The sequence below is a fragment of the Mus caroli genome, chromosome 13 (assembly GCF_900094665.2).
Source record: "Mus caroli chromosome 13, CAROLI_EIJ_v1.1, whole genome shotgun sequence".
Lineage (NCBI taxonomy): Eukaryota > Metazoa > Chordata > Mammalia > Rodentia > Muridae > Mus > Mus caroli.
Window position 1 is genome coordinate 96,257,361 of NC_034582.1, and position 8,204 is coordinate 96,265,564.

Sequence of the window (8,204 nt, forward strand, 5' to 3'; positions counted from 1 at the left end):
GTGGGGGGCGCTATGGGGGACTTTTGGGATAGCATTGGAAATGTAATTGAGGAAAATATGTAATAAAAATATTAAAAATTAAAAAAATAAATAAATAAAAGACAGGAGTCACAAGGTTTGGTAACTTGACCAAAGAGGCAGCACACCTTCAACGCTACCATAGTGAATTGATTGGGAAGACTAGAGTGAAATAAATAAAACATTCTAACTACAAGAATACTGTAAGACAATAGACAGAATACTGGTAGCATACAATGCCAGTGCCTATAGATCAGCATCTGGAACAGCTGGACCAATCTGAGAATCTGACATATCCTTGTCTTGGCATTCACATTGTCTCAAACTCACAGTCTTCCACCACCATCTTTTCCCCTTCTCCAGATCAAAGGCTAACCTGGCTAAAGTGTTCCCTCTTCTTGGTTCAAGTCTCTATCCACAGCTTCCTTGGCCAATGTGATGCTTTATATATGCTTAGCCCAGGGAATAGCACTCTTTGGAGTTGTGGCCTTGTTGGAGTAGGTGTGTCACTGTGGGAGTGGACTTTAATACACTAATCCTAGCTGCCTGGAAGCCAGTATTTTGCTAGCAGCCTTCAGATGAAGACGTAGAACTCTCAGTTCCTCCTGCACCATGCCTGCCTGGATGCTGCCATGCTCCCACCTTGATGATAATGGACTGAACCTCTGAACCTGTAAACCAGCCCCAGTTAAATGTCCTTATGAGTGTTGCCTTAGTCATGGTGTCTGTTCACAGTAGTAAAGACAGACAGAGACACTCTCAGAAAACGACCACGCTCAGAGAAGCCCAACGCATGACAACTTCAGGAGGAACATATGGCTCCAGTGTTTTTATTGTTACTATCTTGTGGGGAGTTGTTTTCCTACATGTATGTCATTCACTACATTTGTGTCTGGTGTCCAGCAAGGCAGGAAGAAAGCATAAAATCACCGAAAGCTACAGTTAAAGATGGCATTGACCCACCATGCAGGTGCTGGGAATCGAACCCAGGTCCTCAGCAAGAGCAGCAAGAGGTCTGAACCACTGAACCATCTCTCCAGCCCCTCATGGTTCACTTGTATTTCCTCCCAGTCCAGATCCAACTCACCAGCCCAGGATTATTTTCAGTCATCACCCATGCAATTTCGATTCTTCTCCTTTAAGAGGTTGTGAGGATAACTGAGCTCACCAGGCAACCAGTGGTCAAATTATCCTGCAGCAGGTGAGATTGCCTCACCCTGTGCTCATTCTTCCTTCTACTTCTATGGAGGAACAGCCTCTTCTGTTCTCTAGAAAATCGCTGCCATGGTGGTAGAACTGCCATGGAGCCTTGAGTTAGCGCTCTGGGAAGAAGTTGGGGAAGAAGGAAACTCCAAACCTAGCTTTCAGCCCATCGCCTTGCTATTCCAAAGCTTTAAAGATAAAACTGGGGTTGGTTTTGCTCTTTGGCTTTGTTTGTAGTTTGTTTGTTTGTTTGTTTGTTTTAAATAATAGGTCTATGAATTAATACTCTGGAAAACAAAGTGCCCGGGACAACTTAGGCAGGGAATAATTGTTACCCATTTAAAGTGCCCCACAGATCCAGAGGGCAAAACAAAAAGTGATCTTTCAGGCCATATTGTCCCTGTCATTGGGCTAACGCCATGTTTAATACAGCTAGCTTTATAAACTCAGATAGGCCTCTCTGGCTAGGATCTAGTCCCACATAGGTGGAACGGTCTCCCGTAGACCTATTTCCTTCTCAAACCGTAAGCCTGAAGGCCCATTTTTTCTCTGTCCTTTTTCACATGTTACCAGCCTTTCTTCTCCTAGGGTTTATGCCCTGCCCCCAGTGTAGGAGGACAGTTTAGGGTCTGTAATGATCAAAGGCAAAGATAAGGTTGAGCATCTATTTTTTTAGCCATCAGATGACTCCCTAGGGAGAGTGAAGGCACTGGGAAACATCTGCTATTTCACCGAAAGGATGCCTGGCTCTTTCCTCACTCCTTAGAATTAAATTCTGAAAAGGTCTTCATCTGATCTCTCAGTTCAGTGGCTACCATGCCATGAGGGGTGTGTTTGGTAGGGGGTGAGGGTGGGGAACACTCATTCTGCACACAAGTACTTTCAGTTTTTCTAGAAGCCAAACGTGTTTGTCTTTGAAGAAGGGATGTCTCTCCCATCTTTCTACTGAAGACTTGGGAAATTATTTATTTATTTATTTATAGGACTCTGTGCTAGCCTCCTCATGGGTAACCCTCCCTTCACAGTTTGAGGACTGTCACCAGCCCAGGAGAGGAAGATCAGCTCTTCCTCCTCTGGGGAGTCCAAACTTTTCCTTGATGTTTCTGGTGATATTTCAGTCAATTGTCCCAAGAGCCAACCAAAGACGGGCTAGGGGAGAGACCGACACACCGGCCTCTGTGAACGGAGAAGATCTGGACAGTCATTCTTGAATGGGTTGCTGTAAGGGAGGAGATGAAATACGGGGCAATGTCTCAGAAGGCCAAGAGGCAGAGCTAGGGAAAGGCGGCAGATGTTGTCGAAGCTCCTCTTTCAAGTTCCTGTGCACTCGGAGTCTGCAGATGTGTGTTGGCAGGGCTACAGTCAGAGTGAATTGGGAGGCAGGGGTTCACACATCTGGAAAGCATTTGCAGAGGGCAGAGTTCAGAAGTGCTCTGCCTCTGCTGCCTGCAGAGCAGCCTGTCCAAGCAGACTGACTCGGAGAGGAGGCCTGGCTGGAGACACTGGGGTCTCGGTCTAAGTGGAAGACCTACCGAAGCCAGTAGGTTCTCCTCAGTATCAGATCAACCCCATAGGAAAGTTGAAATGATCATAAAATGAGAGCGAGTCTGGGGAAAGACTGGAGTAGAGAAGAGAATGCTCCCTAACTGTGAGAAGTCTGGCTTCCAGTCAAGAAACAAAATGTACTTGGACTGAATCCAGTGCATGAGTTAACTTGAGAGCAAAGAACACCATTCAGGGGAGGGGAAGAAAGGCCACTCCACTGCATAGGAACACCCAGCGGTTGTGCTCACGCCACACTGGCTTTTCCCAGAAGTCTCTGTACATTTCGCCTTCATTTGTTTCAAGAATGCAAAAGACACTCTTTAGCTGGAGAAAATTAATTACTCTCTTTGAAGGATTTATGGAGTTCTGCGGAGCAGAGAGAGAAAGAGAAAGACCCCCAAAGCCTGGGTTATCACCCCATTGCCCCTCAGCCTCTTGCTGTCCAACATGAGATGTGGGCCTGCTTCCCAGAAAGGCCAGCTTGGCCTGGGGGCTTAGCTCCCCTCAGGGGAAAAGTTTCAGGGTGAAGTCATGTCCCAGTGCAAAGGTCCTGCCATCCCCATCAGTACAAATGATCTGGTGCACAGCTGTTCATGGTGCTTAGCTGGGGGCCTTGTGTCCCTGTGTTTAGTGATGTGATCCCTCAAGGTGTGATAATGACTTAAAGATGCTGGGGCTTAAGCACATTGGTCGCTGTGATCCTGATCCTCGGAAGAATCAGAATCCATCTGGAAAGAGAGCATGGCAAATATAAAGAGAATGAATTATAAAACACAGCACAAAACACAATGTATATCAGTCAGGAAATAAAGTAAGTCTAGACAAATGTCCTCAGACTCCTCCAAGCCTGCTGACCTTCTAGTTTGATGAGTGTCTCACATCCCATAGTTGCCCAAACCAGAAACCTATGGCGCATCTCCCCCTTCACCACCAGCTCATCCTCTATGACCACTGGATACTACTGTTAGTATATCCTTAGCATCTCTTCATGGGGCTGTCCTCACTTCAACCCACTACCCTCAGTGTGCCTACCTAGAATCAATGCAGCTGAGAACCCAATTCCCAGTTGGCCACTCTGCTCTCAATCTTATCCCACTAAATTGGTTTTCTGGTGTCTCTTTCTGAATTTAAATATGAACATGTCACACTATTCTAAAAAAACACACCACACGATCCTCTATGACTTTGAGGGCAAACATCAGCTCCTTGGTATGACAGACAAAATCCTTGTAATCTGGTTTTTATCACTTTCCTCACTTTGACTTGGGCTGCTCTGGTAAGTGTTCAAAAACAAGATGCTCAGGCAGACCACCACTGTGTCCTGGAATACCTGGCCAGCCCTCCCACCTCCCAGCAAGAGTTAACTTTACATTTCCTGATTATTCCACATCCCTTGTTCATCTGGTCCTTTGCACATCTTTATCTCTCTAACACAAACGACCCTGTTCCTATTTCCTCCAAACCTAGACATCCTTTAAACCCAAGCTGGTCCAGAGACAACTGGGAGAAATGCCAGGTGTTTCAAGGGGATTAAGGTTCAAGAGAAGAAGCAATCAAAAAAAGGTGTGTCTTATTTAGACAAGCTGAATTCTATATGAATGTGTGGTCACGAAAGAGAGAGAGAGAGAGAGAGAGAGAGAGAGAGAGAGAGAGAGAGATGACTAAACAGGAGATGGGGTGACAGAGTCTGGACCGGACTGAATTCACCTATGTATCTGACATCATGGCCTTCAGAGCATTCTGTCAATCACATGTTCCACATAAACACGAAGAAAGAGAGGGACTGTTCTCCCTAATAAGCCCCCAGGGTGTGAGATACTGACACATTCACCAAGAGCTTCCCCATTCCTGAATTCCATCATGCACTGTGGACACCTCTCCTCCTTCCTTTCTAAAGGAATGCTTAATGTAGCTCACAATAAAACATCACTAATGTGACACCATCTGCTTCTCAGTAAATTGCCTCAATGCGTCATAAAGCTTGACTTTGATGTGATTTGAAGGCATGCCTGATTGAAGCAGACTGCCTAGCTGCATGAAGCTGGTGGAAGCAGTCTACGGACACAATATACTATGAAGATGCCTTGAAGTGTACAAAATCATATGCAACTGTATGAATATTAAATGTGAAAGAAAGCTTACAATGTCTTATAATCCAGCATCATGCTACAATAAAGATGCAATATGTTCATATGGACCTGAGAGCTCCCACACTAAGATAACGGCAGAGAACACCATGGATGTCCTAGTGGCCCAGAAGAATTCATTTCCCACCATTAGTGTGGACCTATGTGTGTCTGAGTGAGGTAGTGCTCAAGAGATCTCAGAGCTTTGACTCAACCCTACAGATAGACTGGACAAAGGCACCCTCGGACTTAGCTTTTCTGATCCCTGTGGGACAACATGCTGGCTTCCAGTGCTTAGGAAGAGCTGCATTTAAATCAGATGCCAGAGCTCAGCTATGTCTATATGTAAGCCATGGCTGTCTTTGTGCTGTCCAGAGCCCTGCTCCTGCAGCAATCCTAACTACACTGTGGGACTTTAACAGGACACCTCCCTACACATAGAGTTCTTCTAAGTAGGTAGACAAAGAGTCCACCCAGATTTCTAGTGTAGACATGCAACCATTATGTAGACAAACATACACGTATGTGAGCGCGTGCATGCACATACACAATTCAGAGAGAGTGGGGGAAGAGAGAGAGAGAAAAACACTGCCATTGAAGGTCAGAGAACCTTGAAAGGCATCCAGTTACATTCTGAAACCCAGGTGGTGTGTGTCCCAATTAAATAAAAATAAAAATTAAAAATTAAAAAAATTAAAAACCACCTGCAAATACTGGAGAACCAGTACAGTTCAAGAGACATCTGAGCATTTCTGGGTTCTCTGGAATTTAGGAGGATATTAAAGAGGATAAAGGATCCCAGTACTAAATAGGTGGCCCCTTCCTGGACTCTGGTTTCAATGAGATTAATAAAAATTAGCAGTGAACAGGCAGCCCACAGGCTCACAGGAATCAAATCAGAGTACCCAAAGAACTCATGGGTGATGGTACCTAACGCTCCAATGTGCATCCTCACGACAGCTCAGGTCTCAAGCCCACCCTCCCCCGTGATTCTGTTTGCTACTCTGTGTCCAGAGGCTTTGTACATGCCAACCTACCACCATCACAGAGGTGGAGAAGAAGCCTCTGTCTTCTCCTCATCTGGTGGCCTTGTCTCCTGCTCACCTCCCTGTCCTATAAGGCCGTCAGCTCCACAGGGCCTCAGCCCCGCTCTCCTTTCCATCTGTGTACTGTTAATTCATTCTAGTATTCCTTCAGTCCCCTCATGCCTGCCTGCCACACAGGGAGCTGACGGATTGAGTTTATAGACACTATTATTGTCAGATCCTCGTCCTTCATTGTCTCGCCGCAGCCTGTCTCTATTTAAGCACTAATCCTTTTTGCCATTTTTGACCTAGTTCCCATTATTTTATATTTTTCCACATTAAGTCAAATAAGCCACTTGTCAGTCCACATTTATCTTATTGGCTCCAGCTCTTCTATTGTGATTCAAATGAATGTCTGATGGGGAGAATTAAAAAAAAAAAAAAAAAGTTCCCCAAGCCAATCCCAAGGACTTATCCACTTTCTTTGCTTGTGGACTAAATGGAAAACCTCTTTGAAAAAAATTCACTGGTGTTCTTTAACTAGACAAAGGGGCACTATAACTCACTGCTCCTATTTGAAAGCATTGATGTATTTAATATCAAATATGAAAAACGTGCCACTAAGCCCCTTCCTCTGTGACTGCTATGTCACTCACGCCTCCGCACAAACCTGATAGCAATGGATGGATAATACAGGTAAGACAAAAGAGAAGAAATTGAGAAAGAGAAGGAATACGGGCCATCAAGAGCCCAAGAGCAGTAATCAGCCATTCGTCTGCATGCACCATGGTTCTTTGACCCCACAGTACCAGCTATCTGTGTAACTGAAAATATTAAGAGGCACCACTTTTGGAAAATATTATTTCTTGGAACATGAGTGGCATGACCAGGAGTCTAAATAAAGGTGCTTTTAGGGCTAAATAACCCGCAGGCTTGTCTGCCATCCCTTCCAGGGCCTGCCTGTTGGAGAAAGAATAGCATATACTCTAATGCAGTTGTTTCACAAATGCTTTGAAGCAAGCCAAGCTTTTCAAAGGGTCTCAGAGCTGCTTTGATTTGCTGGAGCTTGTTGCTCTGTCCCAGAGGGAAACATGTGGACTTAAGTGTTAATCCTAGTCTCTGCCCTCCCTTGAAATCATGCCATTGCACTCTGTCTAGATGAAGCTGGGCAGCTCGTCAGGCTCTCCAGGACCACCCCTGATGTCAGGGTCACTTTATAATTCCACCAAAGTAGTGACTGCTGCAATCCAGAGACACCGTCTGACGCAGGTGAGAAATTAAGTGTCTACCAGTTTTGACCCCTGACAAAGGAGAAATGGTGATGATTTTTCCAAACCTCACTGATTTTTTTCCAATCAATCCATTCAAAGGGAATTTTCATTATCAATAAAATACCAACCGTATGACTTTAACAAACTATAGATAGCCATAATATAGATAGCAAAACTGTGGTGTGCATTTTTGTGTATTATATCAACATAGCCATCTGGCAAGTGGTTATCATTACTGCATATGTTTATAGGTGAAAGCCTTTGGTTGCCCGAATAGCCTATCTGATGCTAGAGGATTTCGAAGGGCCAGAATAGACACAGGTCCACCTCAGGACAAAGCCCACCTTTTCAGATTCATGGCAGACTTTTCTCAATTAGACATAGAGAAATGGAGATCAAAACACTATACCCATACAGAGTTAGAGAAAACAACAAAATTTATCCATGCATCCTCTCCATGTTACAACCACCACCAACACCAAGAAGGGTGTGGAGAATGTGCCCAATGTCCTGCTGTGTAAGCATTGTATGTCCCTGAGAAATGTGCTTCAGCTATCTCTTTACAGCAATTCACATCTTCCTCCAACATCATATCTGATATTTCATGGTGATTCCTACACCAGAATATACAGAAGCCACCCTTAAAGGGGGTCTTAAACAGAATGCTGAGAAAATACGCACTTTAAAGGCTGAATTCTTAAACACATTTTAATCTCTTTCAGATAAATTCCTGAAAAGAAAGTATACATCCCTCGTGTGTTACCACTGAGACATAAAAATGAATTGTCATTGTATTAAAATGTCCTTTTTGCCACCCCATTCAACATTAGCATTTTCTCATCTTTGTCCACTGAAAAGAGAGAAAATGACAAGATTCCACTGAGATAACTCAGTCCTCAAAGGGCTTGCCTTGTGATATTGAAGGCTCCAAAATTCATAATACAAAAGAGGAAAGAAGGAAGGAAGGAAGAAGGAAGAAGGAAGGAAGGAAGGAAGGAAGGAAGGAAGGAAGGAAG